Source organism: Elephas maximus, chromosome 1 (assembly GCF_024166365.1).
Source record: "Elephas maximus indicus isolate mEleMax1 chromosome 1, mEleMax1 primary haplotype, whole genome shotgun sequence".
NCBI classification, from domain to species: Eukaryota; Metazoa; Chordata; class Mammalia; order Proboscidea; family Elephantidae; genus Elephas; species Elephas maximus.
In genome coordinates, this window is record NC_064819.1 from 85,242,921 (window position 1) to 85,268,686 (window position 25,766).

The 25,766-nt window shown below is 39.3% G+C and overlaps 2 non-coding genes across 2 annotated transcripts; one reads left to right on the forward strand and one right to left on the reverse strand.

Annotated features, from left to right (window-relative positions):
- Window positions 1–767: 767 nt before the first annotated feature.
- TRNAP-AGG (transfer RNA proline (anticodon AGG)) lies at window positions 768–839 on the reverse strand. The gene has a single exon. It is a non-coding gene; the product is annotated as a tRNA-Pro (tRNA).
- A 22,092-nt stretch (window positions 840–22,931) lies between these two features.
- Window positions 22,932–23,003, forward strand: TRNAA-CGC (transfer RNA alanine (anticodon CGC)). The gene has a single exon. It is a non-coding gene; the product is annotated as a tRNA-Ala (tRNA).
- The last annotated feature ends 2,763 nt before the right edge of the window (window positions 23,004–25,766 follow it).

Consider the following 25,766-nt stretch of genomic DNA (forward strand, 5'->3'; position numbering starts at 1 on the left):
AATCGACTCGACGGCACTGGGTTTGATTTGATTTTTTACTATCCCAAGGCTTCATACCTCAAAAGAAGTTTAAATTCTGTTACATCTGAGAAAGATTCTGGAGATGTCAAGGATCGAACCCAGAGGCTCAAACATGCAGAGCATGCGCTCTACCACTGAGCGGCACGCTCACCCAGGAAGCACTTTTTTAAGATTAACTACAGTTTTTTTTTTTTTTTTTACCTCTATTACAATCCTAAACTCTCGTGAGACAACTCTTACATGAAGGAAAGGATGATAATAATCATGCAAATGAAAACAAAACTGCCGAAACCCGGGATCCCAAGGACCCTTAGATCTTCAGGCTAAGGCTTTCTCAACTGAGCTATTTCTGCTGCTCTGAGGCATGATTTTTAGATATGCCTTCAAAGTACTTTTTTAGCCTTTTCATTGACAAAAGTCTCCCTCACCTCAAGGATAGAGGGGCTTAGCTGGGTATTTCCCTTCCTGCAAGTGAAAAGCTAGAGTGGGCTGCGATTGGGTATATCTCTTCTTCCACACGGGTTAAAAAAACACGGGTTAGGATCTGATAAAATCCTTGTTAGCTAAAAATAAAAAGCCGTAAAGAAACCCACTGCGGTCGAGGCGATTCCGACTCATAGCGACCCTATAGGACACAGTAGAACTGCCCGATAGAGTCTCCAAGGAGCGCCTGGAGGATTCGAACTGCCGACCTCTTGGTTAGCAGCTGTAGCACTTAACTACTACGATACCAGAGTTTCCAAAACGGGCTCGTCCGGGATTTGAACCCGGGACCTCTCGCACCCTAAGCGAGAATCATACCCCTAGACCAACGAGCCGCACGATCTTTATCACTTGGGCTCCGATAAAGTAGTTTCCCTTGAGGGCAGAGCGTTGCGAAGCACAGAGCACTATTTTAAAATGGTTACTTTTCCCTCTCCCTTTGCAAAAAGAACCACGGGGTTTTTCTGTGAACGTTAGTGAGTATGTGGTGCTCCTCCTCAAGGTAAAACTCACAAAAGTGTGAGGCGCCCCTTAAAGCTGGGCCCCTGGATGTTTTTCCCTCTTAAGCGAATCTACTCTCAGTCTCCAGCAATAAATAACTCAAATCAGCTCTGATGCCAGCTGCAGTGGTCATTGCTACACATAATAAGCAGTGATTCTATGTATCAATCAGTCTGTTTATTTCTCATTTTCAAGTTGTTGGTTTGCCCTGTGATCTCAATTCTCTGATGTATCTATAAAGAGCTGTTAATTTTGCAACTTTTTTCTTGTCTTGAGGATGGGAGAGATGATTTCCAAGTTCTTTACATGCCAGACTAGAAACCAGAAGTCATTAATTTTTAATCGATTGCTTGTTAAGGTTTTGGATACATCAGTTTAATAAAGTATATTGTTACAATTAAATTCACATACTTATTTTTACTTGTTTAATGTGGCTCCTGGAAAATTGAAAATGGCATAAGTGTCTCTCATTTATGGCTTGCATTATATTTCTGTTAGACAGCACTGGATAGAGAAGATGGTACCTGAATAGGTGTCATCCTGGGAGAACCACTAGGCAGAGAGGATGGAGTAGGACCTACCAACATTTATGTTTCATATCTCACATGGACATGGAAATGTAGTCATATGCATGATCTCCTTCAATCTTTACAGCATCCATTTTTACACAGTAGTCATTGGCCTCATTTTTAAGATATTGAATGGGGGCTAATCACAATTCGGTAGTTGCCCCATGTCTCCCACCTCAATAGAATGTAAAGGAATCCTTGCCTATTTAGGCGATAGAACACTCTATGATACTCTGTCCAATCAAGTGTTTCTTAAAGAAATAAAATGCCATCGTCTGAGTTGAGATGAGCTGTATGACCTAAAGGACAAAGTATCTGGTCCCCAATTTCTATACAGTCAACGTCCCTATCCTAATGTTGCTTCTCTTTTTTTACCGATTTTCCTTTTGCAACTTGATGCAGTTCTGAGTTTGGAGCACTGTAGGTTATTTTCTCCTGACAGTGTCCAGGAGTTTCCAGTGGAAAACAGACACCGTGAAACCAAAACATTGTGAAAATAAGAAAAAAAAAATCAAAAAGACAAAAAAAAAAAAAACTGGTAGAGAATGTCAAGAAACAGGTTGATGTTAGAGTGGGAAAGAGGGAATGTTCATACATGAGCCTTGATGACTTCACTGCTGTTTGCTCTCATTGTTCAGAATTCTAGGTTCCCTCTTAAATGTTCAGCAGAATTTTTCATATAGAAATGTTTATTTTTGTTCTTTCCTCAAACAGAAATAATTTGAGATTTAGAAATTTCAAACAGAGGTGTAAGGCTGTAGGGATGTTTTATCAGGAAGAAAATTCAAGATGTTCTTAAAATTGTTTAAAGGTTCAATGATGTTCAACATGTTTTCTTATTCCAGCAATTTAATAATGGAGTGGACTCAAGATGCAAACCCAGGTTTTTTTATCACAAAATTTTTCTCGCATACACCAGGCCCACATATGTAAACGTACAGTGATTCTTTTTCTACAGGACTTTTAAACATTTAGTGCGATTAAAAACATCCCTTCTCCCCCACCTTCCCATACATAACGTGAAAGCAGGAAAGAATCGTAAGTGTAACCAAAATGCATTTCCCTTAAATCGATACCGACTCATAGTGACTCTATAGGACAGGGTAGAACTGTCTCATAGGGTTTCCCCTATAAGGCAGGATACAATTGCCCTTATAAAATCTCCATGGCTGTAATCTTTATGGAACCTGATTGACACCTCTTTCTCCCTGGGAGCAGCTGCTGGGTTCAAACCACTGATCTTTCTGTTAGTAGCCAAGCACTTTATAAGCACAACATCATGTACTATATTAGAATTTCCTACCCTACAACTTCCAGAGTAGAGCCATCCCATAGGGTTTTCTAGGCTGCAATATTTACAGGAACAGATCTCCAGGTCCTCTCCCTGCAGAGCAGCTGGATAGGTTGAACCACAGACCTTCAGGTTAGCAGCCTAGCTGGTAACCATTGTGCCACCAGGGCTCCTGGTGTTTTTCCTTTTAATTTTGAATAAAATATGCAACACTTCATGGGAGACCATAGTAATGTGTAAATAAAGGAGAGGATGACAAAAATATGTATGTACACAACCCGATTGAATTTGCTAAAATCAGTAAAAAGTGTAATAACAATATAGAAGTTCTCTGTGGATGGATATACTACGGTTAGTTCTATTACAATCCCAAAGCCTTGAGATGCAATTGTTATATGAGAAAAGGCATGGTAATAATAACGCAAAGGTAAACAAAACTGCCAAACCCAGGATTGAACAAGGTATTGTAGATTTAACAGGCTAACACTCTCCCAACTGAGCTATCTCAGCTGTTTAAGGAAAGATTTTAGTTATCCTTTCAAAGTACTGTTTATCCTTTTTACTTACAGGGCTCGTGTGTTTTTAAATACTGAATCTCATTCAATTTTACATACTCATTCACCCAAAATTTTATGGTCTCTGTTCCCACCCACATCTGAAAAATGCAAACCAATTACTGGGAACCTTTGATGGGTTGGTAGAGGAGGAAGAGCGTGAGGAAGTAGAGACATAAGTAAAACGGGAAGAGCTTCTCTACTTGGTAAACTCTGCCTGCTCCATGCTCCAAATGCTGCTCAGAAAACTAATGGAATTCCAAATGAAATGCAAGAGTCTGTTCTTTTTCTCCTCCTTCAGTCCTTCGTTTTCGGTCTTGTTTTTCAATGACACTGGAAAGGAGAACAGAGGATTATTGAGCATGTTGATGTGGTGGTGGCCTTCTTGCTTTGGAGTACAAGTGGGGAAACACTTAAAGGCAATGCATCGAATAATGTGTTTATTTCCATATGAATCTGCAAAACGTGTTCTCAAAAGGAGAAAAGAACAGAAATGTTGGGAACTATAAAAAGCAAATGAGTTGTATGGTTCCCAGCCTCCTCAAGGAAAGGACACACTCCCATGTAGCCACACCTCTCTCACCATAGAAAGGTCATGAAGATCCACCTTGAAATACTACCCCCATTTCTAAGGAGTCTTTGCAGATCTGATTGTGGACCAAAGAGAAGCTCCACTGTTTCAAATCCCACTGTACCTCCCAATCTGGTTGCATCAGAACAAGCGAGACCTAAAGGAATAGGCTCACTCGTGCTCTATTTTGCGGTTAACTGAGAAAAAGAAAAAATAGAAGAATTGAGAGAAAAGTAAAGAGGTCCTCAGACAATCTGTTAACCATCTTTGGGAACAGATCCTTTTGTGTTCTCAGTTGGGCCTGTGTCAATTAAAAGACAGATGGCTGAGGACTTACCCATTGATTCCTTCTACCCATTCCCGGCCTGACTCCCCACCTTGGCCTCAGCTGGCAGTAATACTTGTGATCAGTCACTATACGTGAAGGCACATCATTCCCAAAATCCTCTGAGCTAGGAAATAGGGAAGGGAATCTCTCAAGGAATGCTTTCCAAACAGAAAGCTGAGAAAATCATTAGCTATGGTGAAAGTAAAGCTGTGACATACACGGCTCAGTTGGAAGAGTGTTAGACTAAAGCTCTAAAAGTACCAGATCCTTTCCCAGGGTTGGAAAGGTCCTTGATTTACTTCAGCATGATGTCTCCTTCCTGCACCAAGTCACCCAACAATAAATACCCTCCAACACTCACTTTCTCAAGTAAATTTTCCAAAGGTCTGAGACTAGGACAGTCAGAACTGCATGCCTCCGACCTCCTCTGCCTTCCCCAGTGTGACAAACAATAAGACTAAAGAGTTCAACTATTTATTGAGTGAGTGAGAGACGTTTGCAAACTGCTGTCAGTTCTAGAGAAATTGTTGCGATTATTGCAAAGTCTTTTTTTTTTTTTGCTTACATACTGTTTACAATTTTGTGATAAAAGAACGTACAGTTGGTACAGTAGTTCAGAAGAAGAAATCACATGGAATACACAAAATCCTAGAGATACAGGTCTTGAGAAAAAGAAACTTGTAGGTTAGACATCTACCATTTTTTACTTCAAAGTGAGCAAGGTCCTTGGGAAAACAAGAAGGGGCATTCTGGAGGGATTAATGAGGTTGGTTTACATGGGGAATATTTAATGATAAAATAAATGCCCAGTAGCCTTGGAGCACAGTCCAGGCCTTGGGGAGTTGTTTAAATTTTATTACCAGTATTTCAGTATTTTAAGTCTCTAAATAAAGACCTGCCTGGAATACTTTCATCAATATCATACGGAGAATCTTGGATAAAGAGGCCTTGGACTCAAAGTAGAGATCATGAGCTATACACAACTAAGCTGAAAACATCCCAGTGAGAGAACAGATCTAACTTTGGCTCTTTCCTTGCCAACCCAAACTTTTATGCTTTGTATTTTCCAGGACTTCCTCCTATTTTCCAGTTCACCAATGGCACATTTCGATGATTTCCAGGGCTCTTTTGACTTTGTTCTTTCAAACACCGATATCCATAGTAAGCTTTACCATTACTATCTGTGGGTTCTCAGGGGGAAGGGAGTTTGACAGCTTTGCTCAGTTGTTGCTCTGCCATACTGACTGCTTTTGACCTGTAGATTCCTCCAGTCTGGAAAAAAACATCAGTTCATTTAAAGCTGATGGAGTTTTGAAGATTCTCCCACCTCTAAAATCCTTTGTGGGAATGATCCTAATAAAGAGAGGGATAAAGATGGAGTTGTGAAACTAGAATTCAGGGGAGAAGATCAGAAGGTGAGATGTGACAGGAGCAACGAGAGTCAGCTGGGAAAGGATGCTGACAGGGTACTCACTGATCCAACTAGAAGTGAAGTTCAATTAGCCACTTCAACCAAAGCTGGTGTCTGCCAGTGGTCTAAGGAGCACGCCATTCAGAGTCATTATTGGTGTAATACAAGTTGGAGACCTGTGATCTTCTGGGGACATTCCTGATGGAGGCAAGTAACTTTGACTTAAAGTGTCTGCTGGCTACTGAATCTTGGAGCTGACTACCGGAGTGGGGAGATCCTAGAACAGAAACGGTTATTCAGTCTATAAACTTCTCGTGAAGCCGCTAGACAGTATCCACATTAGTGATTTCAGAAAGATTGGAATTTAACCCTCTGGTCTCTTTCTAGATTTTTTGTTTTTGGGGTGCACAGGGGAAGGAACCCCACAAAAAAAATCAGTATGCTTTTATGAAAAGAAGAGTTATGACCAAGCCAGTCACCCATCAGGTGGTGTAGCTCAGTTGTACAGTGCTTGCTTCACATGCACAAAGTCTCTGGTTCAAACACTGGCACCTCCATTTCACCTCTGAGCAATCCTTATCCTCTCATCTCTTTTATCATCTTTTCTCTGTTCACAGGAAAAGGAAGCTGATGGTCCAACAGATTGCATTTAATGTCCTTCCATTTCTACTTGTTGTAGCTTAGTATCTGCCAGGGCAAGGCGTCAGCAGAAGGAAGAGAAAGAAAAGGAACCAGCCCTTACCCAAAACAGGAAGGCTTTCGCCACAACAACCAGTCCATTAATATCGGGTTTTAGTTAGCATATCATGGAAGATCAGGGTAGAAAAACAAGGACAAAGAGAAAGGAGAACACTAAATGGCCCTACAAAAACTTAATAATTTTTTTAATCATCTAAGCAGTCATACCTGCTCAGTCAAACCAGAGAAAATCTCGCAGTTTGTTTTCTTCTCCTAGTGGCACAGTAGTTAAGATCTCAGCTGCTAACCACAAGATCAACAGTTCGAGCCCACCAGCAGCTCTTGGAAACCCTAGAGCACAGTTCTACTCTGTCCTGTAGGGATGTTATGAGTTGGAATTAACTCAATTGCAGTGGGTTAAAAAGGCCCTCTATTACTATCCTTGACAAAGCACTCCATGGTGGATGTTTGATTACAGGACCTTGGACAACCCAAACTACAGCGATCAAGAAACGTGGAGAGAGGCGGGGCCAAGATGGCGGACTAGGTGGACGCTACCGCGGATCCCTCTTGCAACAAAGACTCGGAAAAACAAGTGAATCGATCACATATGTAACAATCTACGAATTCTGAACAACAAACACAGACTTAGAGACAGAGAACGAACAAATACGGGCAGACAACGATCGTTTTCAGAACTAAGAGCCAGCGTACCAGCTGATCACCTGGAAAATCTAGTTTCCCAGTGATGGCTCAGAGACGGCAGTCCATATCAAACCACATGAAGAAACAGACCATGACAGCTTCTCCAACCCCCCAAACAAAAGAATCAAAATCTTTCCCAAATGAAGATACAATCCTGGAATTATCAGATACAGGATATAAAAAACTAATTTACAGAATGCTTAAAGATATCACAAATGAAATTAGGATAACTGCAGAAAAAGCCAAGGAACACACTGATAAAACAGTTGAAGAACTCAAAAAGGTTATTCAAGAACATAGTGGAAAAATTAATAAGTTGCAAGAATCCATAGAGAGACAGCATGTAGAAATCCAAAAGATTAACAATAAAATTACAGAATTAGACAACGCAATAGAAAGTCAGAGGAGCAGACTCGAGCAATTAGAATGTAGACTGGGACTTCTGGAGGACCAGGGAATCAACTCCAACATAGCTGAAAAAAAATCAGATAAAAGAATTAAAAAAAATGAAGAAACCCTAAGAATCATGTGGGACTCTATCAAGAAGGATAACTTGCGAGTGATTGGAGTCCCAGAACAGGGAGGGGGACAGAAAACACAGAGAAAATAGTTGAAGAACTCCTGACACAAAACTTCCCTGACATCATGAAAGACGAAAGAATATCTATCCAAGATGCTCATCGAACCCCATTTAAGATTGATCCAAAAAGAAAAACACCAAGACATATTATCATCAAACTTGCCAAAACCAAACACAAACAGAAAATTTTAAAAGCAGCCAGGGAGAAAAGAAAGGTTTCCTTCAAGGGAGAATCAATAAGAATAAGTTCAGACTACTCAGCAGAAACCATGCAAGCAAGAAGGGAATGGGACGACGTATACAGAGCACTGAACGAGAAAAACTGCCAACCAAGGATCATATATCCAGCAAAACTCTCTCTGAAATATGAAGGAGAAATTAAGATATTTACAGATAAACACAAGTTTAGAGAATTTGCAAAAACTAAACCAAGACTGCAAGAAATGCTTAAGGAGATTGTTTGGCCTGATGACCAATAATATCAGGTACCAGCACAATACAAGGTCACAAAACGGAAAGTCCTGATATCAACGCAACTCAAATAGGGAAAGCACAAAAACAAACAAAGTAAGATTAATTCTAAAAAATAAATAAATAAACAAAATAATACACATAACAGGAAATCATGGAAATCAATAGACAAACGATCACAATAATCAAAAAGAGGGACTAAATATAAGAGGCACTGAACTGCCAGATGGAGAGTGATATAAGGCGATATAGAACGATACAAGTTAGGTTTTCACTTAGAAAAATAGGGGTAAATAATAAGGTAACCACAAAAAGGAATATCAATTCCATAACTCTAGAAAAACGTAACGACTCAACAAACACAAAGTTAAACATTATGAAAATGAGGATCTCACAATCTACTAAGAAAAACGTCTCAGCACAAAAAAGTATGTGGAAAAATGAAAAGGCCAACAACACACACGAAAAGACATCAAAATGACAGCACTAAAAACTTATTTATCTATAATTACGCTGAATGTAAATGGACTAAATGCACCAATAAAGAGACAGAGAGTCACGGACTGGATAAAGAAGCACGATCCATCTATATGCTGCCTACAAGAGACACACCTTAGACTTAGAGACACAAACAAACTAAAACTCAAAGGATGGAAAAAAATATATCAAGCAAATAATAAGCAAAAAAAGAAGAGGAGTAGCAATATTAATTTCTGACAAAATAGACTTTAGACTTAAATCTGCCACAAAGGATAAAGAAGGACACTATATAATGATAAAAGGGACAATTGATCAGGAAGATATAACCATATTAAATATTTATACACCCAATGACAGGGCTGCAAGATACATAAATCAAATTTTAACGGAATTGAAAAGCGAGATAGACACCTCCACATTTATAGTAGGGGACTTCAACACACCACTTGCGGAGAAGGACAGGACATCCAGTAAGAAGCTCAATAGAGACATGGAAGATCTAATTACAACAATCAACCAACTTGACCTCATTGACTTATACAGAACTCTCCACCCAACTGCTGCAAAGTATACTTTTTTTTCTAGTGCACATGGAACATTCTCTAGAATAGACCACATATTAGGTCATAAAACAAACCTTTGCAGAATCCAAAACATCGAAATATTACAAAGCATCTTCTCAGACCACAAGGCCATACAAGTAGAAATTAGTAACAGAAAAACTAGGGAAAAGAAATCAAATACTTGGAAAAAGAACAATACCCTCCTGAAAAAAGACTGGGTTATAGAAGACATCAAGGAGGGAATAAGGAAATTCTTAGAAAGCAACGAGAATGAAAATACTTCCTATCAAAACCTCTGGGACACAGCAAAAGCAGTGCTCAGAGGCCAATTTATATCGATAAATGCACACATACAAAAAGAAGAAAGAGCCAAAATCAGAGAACTGTCTCTACAACTTGAACAAATAGAAAGTGAGCAACAAAAGAACCCATCAGGCACCAGAAGAAAACAAATAATAAAAATTAGAGCTGAACTAAATGAATTAGAGAACAGAAAAACAATTGAAAAAATTAACAAAGCCAAAAGCTGGTTTTTTGAAAAAATTAACAAAATTGATAAACCATTGGCCAGACTGACTAAAGAAAAACAGGAAAGGAAACAAATAACCCGAATAAGAAACGAGAAGGACCACATCACAACAGAGCCAAATGAAATTAAAAGAATCATTTCAGATTACTACGTCAAATTGTACTCTAACAAATTTGAAAACCTAGAAGAAATGGATAAATTCTTGGAAAAATACTACCTACCTAAACTAACACATTCAGAAGTAGAACAACTAAATAGACCCATAACAAAAAAAAGAGATTGAAACGGTAATCAAAAAACTTCCAACAAAAAAAGTCCTGGCCCAGACGGCTTCACTGCAGGGTTCTACCAAACCTTCAGAGAAGACTTAACACCACTACTACTGAAGGTATTTCAAAGCATAGAACAAGACGGAATACTACCCAACTCATTCTATGAAGCTACCATCTCCCTGATACCAAAACTAGGTAAAGACATTACAAAAAAAGAAAATTTTAAACCTATATCCCTCATGAACATAGATGCAAAAATCCTCAACAAAATTCTAGCCAATAGAATCCAACAACACATCAAAAAAATAATTCACCCTGATCAAGTGGGATTTATACCAGGTATGCAAGGCTGGTTTAATATCAGAAAAACCATTAATGTAATCCATCACATAAATAAAACAAAAGATAAAAACCACATGATCTTATCAATAGATGCAGAAAAGGCATTTGACAAAGTTCAACACCCATGTATGATAAAAACTCTTACCAAAATAGGAATTGAAGGAAAATTCCTCAACATAATAAAGGGCATCTACGCAAAGCCAACAGCCAACATCACTCTAAATGGAGAGAACCTGAAAGCATTTCCCTTGAGAACGGGAACCAGACAAGGATGCCCTTTATCACTACTCTTATTCAACATCGTACTTGAAGTCCTAGCCAGGGCAATTAGGCTAGACAAAGAAATAAAGGGCATCCAGATTGGCAAGGAGGAAGTAAAGCTATCACTATTTGCAGATGACATGATCGTATACATAGAAAACCCTAAGGAATCCTCCAGAAAATTACTGAAACTAATAGAAGAGTTTGGCAGAGTCTCAGATTATAAAATAAACATACAAAAATCACTTGGATTCCTCTACATCAACAAAAAGAACACCGAAGAGGAAATAACCAAATCAATACCATTCACAGTAGCCCCCAAGAAGATAAAATACTTAGGAATAAATCTTACCAAGGATGTAAAAGACCTATACAAAGAAAACTATAAAACTCTGCTACAAGAAATTCAAAAGGACATACTTAAGTGGAAGAACATACCCTGCTCATGGATAGGAAGACTTAACATAGTAAAAATGTCTATTTTACCAAAAGCCATCTGTACATATAACACACTTCCAATCCAAATACCAATGTCATATTTTAAGGGGATAGAGAAACAAATCACCAATTTCATATGGAAGGGAAAGAACCCCCGGATAAGCAAAGCATTACTGAAAAAGAAGAAGAAAGTGGGAGGCCTCACTCTACCTGATTTCAGAACCTATTATACAGCTACAGTAGTCAAAACAGCCTGGTACTGGTACAACAGGCACATAGACCAATGGAACAGAATTGAGAACCCAGATATAAATCCATCCATGTATGAGCAGCTGATATTTGACAAAGGACCAGTGTCAGTCAATTGGGGAAATGATAGTCTTTGTAACAAATGGTGCTGGCATAACTGGATATCCATTTGCAAAAAAATGAAACAGGACCCATACCTCACACCATGCACAAAAACTAACTCCAAGTGGATCAAAGACCTAAACATAAAGACTAAAACGATAAAGATCATGGAAGAAAAAATAGGGACAACCCTAGGAGCCCTAATACAGGGCATAAACAGAATACAAAACATTACCAAAAATGATGAAGAGAAACCAGATAACTGGGAGCTCCTAAAAATCAAACACCTATGCTCATCTAAAGACTTCACCAAAAGAGTAAAAAGACCACCTACAGACTGGGAAAGAATTTTCAGCTATGACATCTCAGACCAGCGCCTGATCTCTAAAATCTACATGATTCTGTCAAAACTCAACCACAAAAAGACAAGCAACCCAATCAAGAAGTGGGCAAAGGATATGAACACACATTTCACTAAAGAAGATATTCAGGTAGCCAACAGATACATGAGAAAATGCTCCCGATCATTAGCCATTAGAGAAATGCAAATTAAAACTACGATGAGATTCCATCTCACACCAACTAGACTGGCATTAATCCAAAAAACACAAAATAATAAATGTTGGAGAGGCTGCGGAGAGATTGGAACTCTTATACACTGCTGGTGGGATTGTAAAATGGTACAACCACTTTGGAAATCCATCTGGCGTTATCTTAAACAGTTAGAAATAGAACTACCATACAACCCAGAAATCCCACTCCTCGGAATATACCCTAGAGATACAAGAGCCTTCACACAAACAGACATATGCACACCCATGTTTATTGCAGCTCTGTTTACAATAGCAAAAAGCTGGAAGCAACCAAGATGTCCATCAATGGACGAATGGGTAAATAAATTGTGGTATATTCACACAATGGAATACTACGCATCGATAAAGAACAGTGACGAATCTCTGAAACATTTCATAACATGGAGGAATCTGGAAGACATTATGCTGAGCGAAATGAGTCAGAGGCAAAAGGACAAATATTGTATAAGACCACTATTATAAGATCTTGAGAAATAGAAAAAACGGAGAAGAACACATACTTTTGTGGTTACAAATGGGGGAGGGAGGGAGGGAAGGAGAGGGTTTTTTATTGATCAATCAGTAGATAAGAACTGCTTTGGGTGAAGGGAAAGACAACACACAATACAAGGAAGGTCAGCCTAATTGGACTGGACTAAAAGCAAAGAGGTTTCCGGGATAAAATGAAAGCTTCAAAGGTCAGCGGAGCAGGGGCTGGGGTCTGGGGAACATGGTTTGAGGAAACTTCTAAGTCAAGGGGCAAAATAATTCTAGTATGAAAACATTCTGCATCCCACTTTGAATTGTGGCGCCTGGGGTCCTAAACGTCAACAAGCGGCCATCTAAGATGCATCAATTGGTCTCAACCCACCTGGAGCAAAGGCAAAGGAAGAACACCAAGGCCACACGACAACTAAGAGCCCAAGAGACAGAAAGGGCCACATGAACCAGAGACCTACATTATCCTGAGACCAGAAGAACTAGTTGGTGCCCGGCCACAATCGATATCTGCCCTGCTGGGGAGCACAACAGACAACTCCTGAGGGAGCAGGAGGCCAATGGGATACAGACCCCAAATTCTCATAAAAAGACCATACCTAATGATATGAATGCGACTAGAGGAATCCCAGAGACAATGCTCCCCAGTACTTCTGATGGCACAGGACAGGAACCATCCCCGAAGACAACTCATCAGGCATGAAAAGGACTGGTCGGTGCGGGGGAGAGAGATGCTGATGAAGAGTGAGCTAATTAAATCAGGTGGACACTGGAGAGTGTGTTGGCAACTCTTGACTGGAGGGGGGATGGGAAGATAGAGAGAGAGGGAAGATGGCAAAATTGGCACGAAACGAGAGACTGAAAGGGCTGACTCAATAGGGGGAGAGCAAGCGGGAGAAGGGAGTAAGATGTATGTAAACCTACATGTGACAGACTGATTGGAATGGTAAATGTTCACTTGAAGCTTAATAAAAATTAATTAAAAAAAAAAAAAGAAGCGTGGAGACACTCAACAGGAACACTGAAACTGTAATTTTCAAATTCGAGCAACTGACACTATCGTTGGCCTTTAGAGTTCAGTTTGAGAGGAGATTAGCTTTCAGGTCTTAAAAGTCTTTTGTGTGACTCCAGGTTTTAGCACAGCGGTTATTCTGGTTGATCATAAAACGACTTTTATTAAAAGTTTTCAAACACCAGTTTGTAGAAAACATTCCACAGTGCACACACACCTAGCTGAATTAAAATATCATGAGCATTGGCAAGTACCTGATTAAAATTCCTTCCATTCTACATTTCTTACATTTGCCTACAGAATTCCAGTTAATTGTCTTTAGAAATTTAAATAAAGTCACGTAACGTGGTCATTTCATATCACACCAAATATTTCTGTGGGAGATTCAGTCAAAGGAATATGTACAGGGTTGACAAGAGAGGGTGCAGAGAAGAGTAAGAATAAATAGATGCCTCTCAATTGCTCATGTTTCCTAAAATAAACTCTCCATTGAAGCCAATTCAAGAAGCTTCTACTTCTTGCCAAACCAGAAATAAGGCACCAAGAAGGGGCTCCAACCTTCAATCTTCTGACCCAGAATCAGAGGCCTTATCCATTCAGCCACGGGACCAATACATTAAAGAAGTAGTTCAAATTTGAAGAGAAAGGTTTGCTAGGGAGCGTTCATTTCTGTTTTCAAATGTTAACTTTGAAATTGGAAGAAAACAACATTCAAAAAGGAATCAATAGCAGCTGAAACCACTGAAAACAATTACATAGAAGTAATAAACTGTGCAATGATCAGAAGTGATGTATTTCCTCGAGGATGCTCTCCACTAAGTCACTGATAATAATGATGCTTTTGGGTGGAGAAATAAGAGCCAAGAAGTAAATTCTTCAATAAAGGGGTGCAGATGACAGCATGAGGAGAAGAAGCTCCAAATGCTGGTATGTTCTGACCTTTCCCATCTTAAAGATAAGATGGCATCGCTCCAAGGAGAAAGGTCTAGAAGCTCAAATAAGAGCTCCTCCTATCAGAAATGCCTGTTTTTAACACCAGGAAAATATTTTAATCCATTCATAAAATAAGTTTTATCAATTTGATCCTCTATCAACAAGCAGAATAATCACTTGCTACAGAGGTGGAACTAGATAGTGGGTCCCAAACCTCCTTTGGTGGGTTGTCCAGAAGTCTGTTGTGTGATTTGGTGACTTCCACAGTACTTCACATGGGGAGAAGAGAGCCACAATAGCCTGGAGGGGCCCTTCTCTCATTGAAATGTTAACCCCTCAGATATTTCGCTTAAAAGCCTTTCGTGAGTTCTCTTTGTATTGATCCAGAAATGAATATAAGGCGATTTTGTGTGACCCACCCACAACACTGCTTTTTACATTCATAGGGTAGAAGAGAAATCTACAAATTCCTAAAGTACAGCAATTACAAATTCTCTGAGTTTTCACATACCCTTGGTTTCTTGAAGTACACAGTTTTTTATTTGTTTGCTTTGTTTTTAAGAAATAAACAATATTCTTTTCCCAGAGGAAATATTCTGTCTTTCCTCCCCAGAGATGTTAGTCTTTTCTTCACGCCAGAACTTCCCCATTTTTTCCCAGATTCACTATCAGTATTTTCTCCAGGTTTAGGTCAAGACTAATGAACAATCTTGGATCATACTCTGGATGGTATGTCCTAATGTACATTAATTCATCAAGATAATTATTCTCTTCCTTTGGATGTGGCAGCAAACAGTAAATAAAATATGAAGAAGGAAGAGGAAGAGGAGAAAGAAACTGAGAAGTAGTGGCTCACTTTGGTAGACAAGTTGCTTCATTAAGAAAGGCAAGCATAACAATTAAGAAGATTAAATCCAGGCTCTTTTACATACCCATCATTATGGTATGTTCTCATAGGTCTTCAAATTCTCTCCAATTCTTTTCTCCTGTTTCCCAAGGCTGCAAGAAAGATGTACAAGACAATGCGGAGGGATACGAAGAAGAGTAGCATTCGTGTTGCTTCCAGAAAAATAGGTGCAGGTGGGGAAATAAGAAACGAAGGGATAAAATCACAACATTTGGCAAGTAATGAAGTCCTCCACGTCTAGCTGTATGGTCAGAAGCCTGGTAGTGCTTTCTCTAGGGGCCGGCTCTCTGGTTGTTAAAATATAAAGAGATACAAGACAAATATGGAAGGAAGAGAAATGATCCAACCGACGACAGCACCTCTTTCAAACAAAATATTCTTGCCAACAAAGAGAATGCAAGGAAAACTATCTAAACACATGAAATATGAAACCAATTGGCCATATATAACCAAAAAAAAAACCCGTTGCCATCAAGTCAATTCTACTCAGAGAGAACCTGTAGGACAGAGAAGAAGGCCCCCACAGGATTACCAAAGAGCAGTTCGTTCACTGCAACTGCCATATAGACAGGTGCTCAGTAAAACAGCATGAATGGGCCTTGGTAGCTCAGTCGGCAGAACATCAGGCTTTTTTATCTGAGAGTTCAGGATTCAAGTCTGTGTTCAGGTGCCCTGTATTCTATTCTTAATTATTTCCCTTACATAGAAGCCCTTCATTTTACCCTAGTTACTTCTCTTAGAAGCTGTTTCTTCACTCTCTCTCTTTTCCCACTTTGCTCTACAGGAATCTGGAGAAAACCAGAATGGAAAAATAAATAGTAACAATTCCTAGTTATGTGTTTAAGTCTTTAATGCAAATTTGTAGAGAAGTAAAAACAGGTGCATATGGTTCTTATTTAGCCTTCCTTGGCTGGAAGCATTTTCAGTGATTTAAAAGCTGTACATGCAGCAGGTAAAAGTCATTGTGAAGAAGAATTTGTTGGAGTAGGGTTGGCTTAATCATTTCAAAGTGAGGGCAAATTTGCCTAACATTAAAGGGCATAAAGAGTTGCCTTGAAGTCAGGCATTTGTAACCCGGGAACTGCCTTTATATAAGTTGTCTACAAGGAACTCATTTCATACATGTAGTAAGGTAGAAATTAAAGAGGATTTTTAAAAGATATATCATGCGAACATTAATCAAAAGAAAACAGGAGAGGCTATATTTATATCAAATAATGTAAATTTCAGAACAAAGAATTAACATAGACAGAAATAGACATCACTGAACTGTAAAAGGATCAATCCACCAAAAGGAATAGGAAGTCCCCAACTTACAACAGGGTTCTGTTCTGACCACTTCTTTCTAAGTCAGTTCTGCTGTCAGTCAAACATCTCATTTTCTCTTTTTAGTTTTCATTATGATTACCTTTTATTATCAGTATCAAATTCAATCTTTATTTGTCTTGGGAGGTTGGAAAAAGTACATACAAGCTTACGGATACCATGACATTTACAAATTACACACTGTACTATATATTACTAATGATAAGATTTAAAAAAAAAAAAAAAAGTTGTGTGTTTCATCGTAACACAAATCCGAGGTAAGTCAGGACTACCTGAATAGCAATTTTAAATGTGTATGCACCAAACAACAGAGCTGCAAAATATGTTAAGAAAAAGCTGATTGAATTGAAAGGAGATGTAGACAAATCCACAATCATAATTGGAGACTTTAACACCTATCTCTAAATAATTGAAAAACAACTAAACAGAAAATCAACAAAGGTATAAGAAAACTACATCCACCAGCCAACAGATTTAATCAACATTTATGTAACACTTCACCAAACAAGAACAGAATACACATTCTTATCAAGTCCCCATGGAATATGTACCAAGATAGAGCATATAGTCTGGGCCATCACACAAGCCTCAACAAATTTAAAAGAATTGAATCATACAGAGTGGGTTCTCTTAAACAATGGAAACAAACTAAAAATCGGTCATAGAAAGATAAAACAAATCTTCCAACTTGTAAACTATACAATACACTTCTGCATAATATGTAGGTCAAAGAGAAAGTCTCAAGGATATAAAAATGAAAATACAATATGTCAAAATTTGTGGGAAACAACTAAAGCAGTACTGAGAAAGAATTTTATAGCACTAAATGCATACAGAAGAAAAGAAAAAACCCTCACATCAGTTATCTAAGCTCTCATTTGAAGAACCTAAAAAATTTTTTTTTAATCCAACAATAAACTCAAATCAAGCAGAAGGAAGGAAATATTAAAAATAAGAGCAGAAATAAATTCTATTGAAAATAATAGAAAATATCAATGAAACGATAAGTTGGTTCTTTGAAAAGATGAATAAAATTGACAAACCTCTAGCAAGACTCAGAAAAAAAAAGTAAGAAAACACAAAGTATCAACATCAGGAACAAAACAGGGGATATCACTATAGACTCTGTAGACAACAAAGGAAATACCATAAACAATGCTACAAACATAAATTTGACAACTTAATTGAAATGAACCAGTTCTTCAAAAATCATCATAAACTGCCACTCCTCACCCAATATGAGTACATATTTTGAATAACACTATAACTCTAAAGGATAGTTGATTTAGTTATTTTAAAAATCCCATCAACCAAAAAAGGATATCTAGGTACAGAAAGATTAATTGGAATATTCCAGCATTTAAAGAGTTAACACAAACTATGCACAATCTTTTCCAGAAGATGGAAGAGGAAGGAACACTTCCTAATTCATTTTATGAAGCCAGTATAACTCTCCCCACTCACACCTCTGAATAAATTGCCTGGAAAAAACAAGTAGATAACAAGAAAAAAGACAGCTAACAGATGAAATGACCACATTTCCTCTGTTGATAACATGCTCTCTAAAACAAATAAATAATTGACCCCAGGAACACAACCAACCTGTGGCCAATCAGACTTGGAAGCCAGGCAGATACCCCAGATAGGAGTGCTGGGGACAAACATCAAATTCTGTACCTTCCTAAAGACGCTTTGATTCAACAGGAATACATATATGGACATTTCTGAAACCATAAAGCATTAGAAAGGTACCAGCAGTGGACTGGAAATTCCTAGAAATTTACTGGTAATACATAGCAGATGTGATAAGATTGACCATGAAGAAACAGAGGCAGCGGCTGTTCTTTACAAATGAAGCATACAGCGTAGCTATGATCCGTTCACTTTTACTTGCAGTGGTACTCCGCTAACGACTGTGCCCCAAGTCGATTCTTATATAAGTCGAATACATTTTTTTGTTTGTTTTTAGTTTTCATCATTTTTGCCTTTTATTATCAATATTTTTATAAATTTGTTCTTTCTTTTCGGGGATTGGCATGAGAATGATAGCATAAGCAACCTTTTTGTAGGATACATTACTGACTATAAGATATACAGAAAACAAAACAAGGGCCTGTAGTAAGTGCGGTTCTTTGTTACTCAAGTAGAACTCACGTCGGAACTACCTGTGTCTATTTTCCTTTTTGATAGAAAAACCTTTCGCTGCTGCTTCACATGGGTCTGCCTCCTTTTGATGTCAACTGAGGTTTCCAATAAATGTTTTATTTAAAGATTTAAAGTAACGGGGAAAATGGAGTGAGTGAGGAAATACAGGAAAATTGATGCTATGGAATATCATTTGGGAATGTGTTGACTCTCCTACTTTCATATTAGGAAGGCTTCTAATTCCCTGACAGTCTTCGTTACCTTGCCCAGAGTTCAAGCCACTCGCTCACCTAAGAAGACTCCGGATCTACAGCCGTCCTTCTCTTGTTTTTAGACCGAGCACGGGTAGAGAAATCCGGGGGCATTAAGATGGGCTCCTCCGTTTTTGCTCCGTCCTTTGGCTCAGAAAACACGAGGCACTAAAGAAAATTGCCCGTCCCCCGCCCCCATCTCTTTTTCTGTCTCCTTAATAATAGAACAAATGAGAGCCAATGTGAAAAAAAAAAATTTTTTTTTTTTTTTTTTGAACCACCTGTTGACTTGCACGCTTTTGATTCTGGTGATTCAAGTAATTGCTTTGAGATCCGGTTCTTCACTTCTCCCCTTAGTGAACGTCTTCCTTCCTTTGCCACAGTGTCCTAGGTGGATGTAGAGGCTCACTGCCTATGAATGGAAGAGCATTCAAGGCAATCCACCGGGTTATGCTTTTACTTTCTACGTGTGCAGGAATGGAATGGAAAATGTTAGGAGAATTAAATCTGTATTCCTCCAAGGGGGGGGGGGGAAACGGTTGCGATGGAGTTGATTCCGACTGATAGTGACATTATAGGACACGATAGAACTGCCCCATAATATTTCCGAGAATCTACCGGTGGCCTTTTGGTTAATATCACAATACTTTACCGTAGGACCCCATTCCTTAAAAAATGCATTTAAATAGTGTTGGATCCGACAAAAACTGCGGAGGTTCCAGGGATCGATCTCAGGCCTTCATACATGTAAAGAATGCCCTCTCCCACTGAGCTATGTCCCTTGCTGGGGGGTAAGCTGGCTGAAATTTAGCTCCACTTAGTTGTACTATAGTCCTAAGGTCTTGGAATGCAATTGTCGTATTAAAAAAGGGATGACAATAATTATGCATAGGCAAACGGAACTACGGAAACCTTGGATTGAACTAGGGACCTTCAAATCTTCAGTACAGCGCTCTCTTAGCTGAGCTATACCGACTGCTACAAGCAAGAGCTCAGTTATACCTCAAAGTACTGTGTAGAAGACTAGTGTGATTTTAAATACAAATTGCGCTCAATATTATCTATTCATACACCCGAAATTACATGAGGTCTGTTGCTGTCCATGTCTGAAAAATGTGATACAATTTTTGGAGACTGTGGATGGGTTGGTAGAGGAAGAGTGCAAGGAATAGAAGGTAAAACAGGAAGAAGCTTCTCTGCTTGGTAACTTCAGGCTGTCCTATGCTCTAGACACAGCTTAAAAAGCTAAGGAAATTCCAAAAGAAATGATGGAGCCCGTTCTTTCTCTCCTCTTTCAGTCCAGTCCTTCTTTTTTTTTTTTTTTGTCTTGCTCTTTGATGACACTGGAATGGGAAGCAGAGGATTATTGAGCACATTAATGTGGTGGTGGGCTTCTGGCTTCTGAGTAGAAAAGGGGAAACATTTAAAGGCGGTTCATCGAATAATGTGTTTATTTCCACATGAATACGCAAAAGTGTTTTCAAAGGGAGAAGAGAAGGGAAATATAGGAATTGTAAAAAGCAGATGTGTGTGCATGGTTTCGAACCCTCTCAAGGAATGGACACACTCCCATTGAGCCACGCCTCTCTCACGACAGAAGAATCATGAAGATCCTCCTTGAAATATTAGCTGTATTTCTAAGAGATTTTCACAGATCTGATAGTTGGCCAGGGAGAAACTCCACTGTTTCAAATCCCACTGTACCTCCCAATCTGGTTGCATTAGAACAAGGAAGACTAGAAGGAATAAAAGAAAGTGGAAAGATCCTGCTCACTTGAGTTCCAGTTTGTAGGACCCATACGTATGTATATATATAAAACCCAACAACAACCCAGTGCCATCGATATATATATATACTTAGAAGGATTGAAGAAAAGTAAAGCCATCCTTGGACAATCTGTCAATGACCTTGGTTGGTCCTGTGTCAATTAAAAGACAGAAGGCTGAGCACATACCCATTGATTCCCTCCATCCCTTTACCCTCTGATTCACCATCTCCTTCTCTGCCGGCAGTAATATTCAGGATTAATAACCCTACAGGGTGGCAGGTGCATTCCCAAATTCATCTGAGCAAGGAAATAGGGAACGACATTTCTCTAGGAAAGGTTTCCAAACAGAAAGCTGAGAAAATTATTAGCAATGGTCAAAGTAAAGGTGTGACAGACGTAGCTCATCTGGGAGAGTCCTAAAGGTCTAAAAGTCCTGGATCCTTTCCCAGGATTGGAAAGGTCCTCAATTTCTGTCAAAATGATGTATCCCTCCTGCACCAAGTCACCAGACAGTGAATATCTTCCAGCACTCTTTCTCTAAGACAAGGAGAATCGGAACTACTTGCTTCTGACCTTCCCTGTCTTCACGAGTGCTAAAAACAATAAAACTAAAGATCTCAACTATTTATTGAGTGAGTGAGAGAGAAAGAGAGAGAGATTTGCAAATGGGCAGTCAGGTCTAGAGAAACTGCTGGGCCTATCGCAAAGCCGTTTCTTGCTTATATGCCCTTTACGATCTTGTGGTGAAAGAAAAAGTGTACAGTTGGTACAGTAGTGCAGAAGAACAAGTCACATGGAACACACAAAATCCTACAGATACAGGTTTTGGGAAAAAGAAACTTCTATGTTAGGCATCTGCCATTTGATACTTCAGAGTGAGCAAGGTCCTTGGGAAAACAAGAAGGGGCATTCTAGAGGGATTAATGAGGTTGGTTTACAGATGGATGTTTAATGATAACATGCCCAGAAGTTTTGGAGCATTGTCCAGGTTTCTGGAGGAATTTTTTAATTTTAGCACCAGTAGATACTTAAGTTCAGTATTTTAAGTCTTTAAATAGAGACCTACCTGCAATAAAAGACCTGCAATACATTCCTCCATATCACATGGACCCACTATGGAGGATCTTGTATAAACAGGTTTTTGACTCACCGTACAGATCATCCACCATACACACTAAGCTGAAAGCATCCCAGTGAGAGAACAGCCCTTAGTTAGGTTCTTCCCTCCCCAGTGCAGCCCTATCTGTTTAGTATTATTCAGGACCTCCTCGTATTTTCTGATTCCCTGATGGCATATTTGGTGATTTCAAGGGCTCTTTGACTTTATTCTTTCAAACATCTATACCTGTAGGAAGTTTTACTGTTATGTCAGTGCGTTCCCAGAGGGAAAGGAGTTTGACAGGATTCCTTGGTGGCTGCTATGCACTTCCTGACTCTGCGTTTGACCTGTAGATTCCTCCAGTCTGGAAAAAAGAGTCACTTCATGTAAAGCTGATGGAGTTTTGAAGTTTCCCCCACCTTTAAAATCATTTGTGGACATGATCCCCAAAAGAGAGATAGAGATGGAGGTGTGGAAGCAGAACTAAGGACAAGCTCAGAAGATGTGAAGTGACAGGAGCAATGAGAGTCAGCTGGAAAGGATGGTGGCAGGGCACTGACCCAAGTAGAAGTGAAGTTCAATTAACCAGTTCCACTAAAGCTTGTGGCTGCCAGTGAACTAAGGAGCAACCCATTTGGAGTCATTAACAGTATGATATAAGTTAGAGAGATGTGATTTTCTTGGAACTTTCCCGGTGGAGGCAAGTAACTTTCATTTAAAGAGTCTGCTGGGGAGAGTATATGGTGAGGACTACAGGAGTGGAAAGATCCTAGAACTAGAAACGGTTATTCAGACGACAATCTAGTTAATCTTCTCCTTGTATCGTGGCTAGACAGTATCTACATTACTAATTCCAGACAGTGTGGAATTTAACCCTGTGGTCTTTTTCTAGGCAACTCTTCAGGTTTTGTTTGTTTTTTTTTTTGGCGGGGAGGAAGGGTGGGAAGGAGGAACTCCACAGGAAAAATATCAGTATGCTTTTATCAAAAGAAAAACCTTCACCAAGCTAGTCAGGCTTCAGGGGGTGTAGCTCAGTGGTAGAGCGCGTGCTTCGCATGCACGATGTCCCTGGTTCAATTCCTGGCACCTCCACTTCATGGTTTAGCAACTCTCATCCTCTCATTTTTTTTTTTATCATGTTTGTTCTGCTCGCAGGAAAAGGAAGCCGAAGGTCCAAGTAGCTGCTTTTAGGGTTCTTCCATTTCTACTTTTGGGACTTAGAACCTCCCAGGGCTGGACGTTAGCAGAAGGAAGACAAGAAGGAAGAGAAAAAAAAGGAACCAGCCCTTGCCCCAAAGCAAGAAGACTTTTGCCACAACAACTAATCCATTAATATTCTGTTTTAGTTAGTATATCATGGATAATCAAGGTAGAAAAACAAGGATGCAAAGAAAGGAGAAAAGGAAACGGCCCTACAAAAACCCTTTAATTCTTTTAATCATTTAAGCAGTCATATCTGCTCAGTCAGACTAGAGGAAAGTTTCCAGCTGATTTTCTTGCCCTCACTTGGCACAGTGGTTAAGAGTTCACCTGTTAACCAAAAGGTGGACAGTTCGAGTCCACCAGCCTCTCCTTGGAAACCCCATGGGGCAGCCTTTCTGTCCTATATGGACTTTAGGAGTCGTAAATGACTCAATCACAATCAGTTAAAATGGCCCTCTATTGCTGTCATTGACAGAGCAGGCAATGGCAGATGAGTGATTAGAGGACATTGGACAACCCAAACCACAGCGCTCAAGAAACGAGGACATACTCAACACGAACACTGAAACTATAATCCAAATGTGCGTGACCGACATTATCATTGGCCACAATAGTTCACTTTGGGAGGAAATTAGCCTTAAGGTCTTAAAAGTTTCTTGTGCCACTCCTGGTTTTAGCAGAGCAGTTATTCTGGTTGATCGTAAAACAATTTCAGTGGAGGTTTTCAAACACCATGTTGTAGAAAATATCCCACACTGCACACACACCTAGCTGAATTAAAATGACATGAGTATTGGCAAGTGCCCGATTAAAAATCCTTCCCTTCTACATTTTTTATATTCGCCTACAGAATACCAGTTTCTTGTCTTTAACACTTTAAATACAGTCATATAACGTGTTCATTTCACATCACATCAAAGATTTCTGAGGAAGATGCAGCCAAAGGACTATGTAGGCGGCTGAGGAGAGAGAGGGCAGAGAAGGGTAAGAATAGATAGATGCATCTCAGTTTCTTATGTTTCCTATAACAAACACTCTCCATTAGAAGCCATTTGAAGAAGCTTCTACTTCTTGCTAAACCACAAATAAGGCACCAAGAAGGGGCTCCAGCTTTCAATCTCCGGACCCAGAATCAGAGGCCTCAACCATCGGGCCACAGGACCAATACATTAAAGAAGTATTCCAAATCTGCAAGGGAAGTGTTGCTAGGGAGCATTCGGTTTTTGTTTACAAATGCTTAACTTTACATTGGAAGAAAATTTAACAACATTCCAAAAGAAATCAAGTAGCAGCTGAAACCACTGAAAACAATTACACAGCATTAATAAACTTTGCAATGATCAGAACTGACATATTTCTTCCAGGACACTCTTCTCGAAGTCACTGATAATAATGACGCTTTGGGTGGAGAAATACCAGCCAAGAAATAAACACTTCAATAAAGGGGTGCAGATAACAGCATGAGGAAAGGGAGCTCCAAAGGTTAGTATGTTCAGACCTTTCCTGTTTCAAAGATAAGATGGCAATGCTCCAAGGAGAATGGTCTGGAAGCTCAAACAAGAGCTTTCCCTGTCTGAAATGTCTGTTTTTAAAGCCAGGAAAATATTTTATTTTAATCCATTCCTAACATAGGTTTTAACAACTTGATCCTCTATCAACAAGTAGAAGACTCACCTGACACCAAGCTGGAACCAGGTACTGGGTCCCAAACCTCCCTTGGTGAGTGGTGCAGATGTCTGATGTGCAATTTGGTGACTTCCAAGCTACTTCAAGTGGGAGAAGAGAGCCAAAATAGTTTGGAGGGGTCCTTCTCTCATTGAAATGCTAACCCCTCAGGTATTTTGCTTAAATGTCATCCCTGAGTTCTCTTGGTATTGATCCACAAATGAATCCAAGGGATTTTGTGTGACCCACCCCCAACTATGCCTTATATAGTCACAGGGTAGGAGAGAAAAGAAATTGACAAACAGCTGAAGATTAAAAAAAAAAATTATTAGTAATTATAAATTCAGTTTTCATATAGCCTTGGTTTCTTGGAAGTGCCAAGTTTTTCTAAAGAAATAAACAATACTCTTTTCGCAGAGGAAACACCCTGTCTTTCCTCCCCAGAGGAGATAGTCTTTCCTTCACACCAAAACTTCCCCATTTGTTCCCAGATTCCCTGTACATTTTTTTCTCCAGGTTTATGCCAAGACTAATGAACTATCTTGGATCATACTCTGGACAGTATGTCCTAATGTACATTAATTCATCAAGATAATTACCCTTTTCCTTTGAATGTGGCCACAAATGGTGAATAAAGACATGAAGAAGGAAGAGGAAGAAGAGAAAGAAACTGAGAAGAAGGAGTGGCTCACATTGGTAGATGAGGTGCATCATTAAGAAAGCAAGCACAGAGATGCAGAAGATTAAACCCAGTCATCTTTGCATCACCATCATTTTGGTACATTCTCGTAGGTCTTCAAATTCTCTCCAACTCTTTTCTCCTGTTTCCCATGGCTGCAAGAAAGATGTACAAGACAATGCAGAGGGATAAGAAGAAGAGTAGCATTTGTGTTGTTTCCAGAAAAATACGTGCAGTTGGGGAAATAAGAAACAAAGAGATAAAATCACAACATTTGGCAAGTAATGACGTCCTTCAGGTCTAGCAGT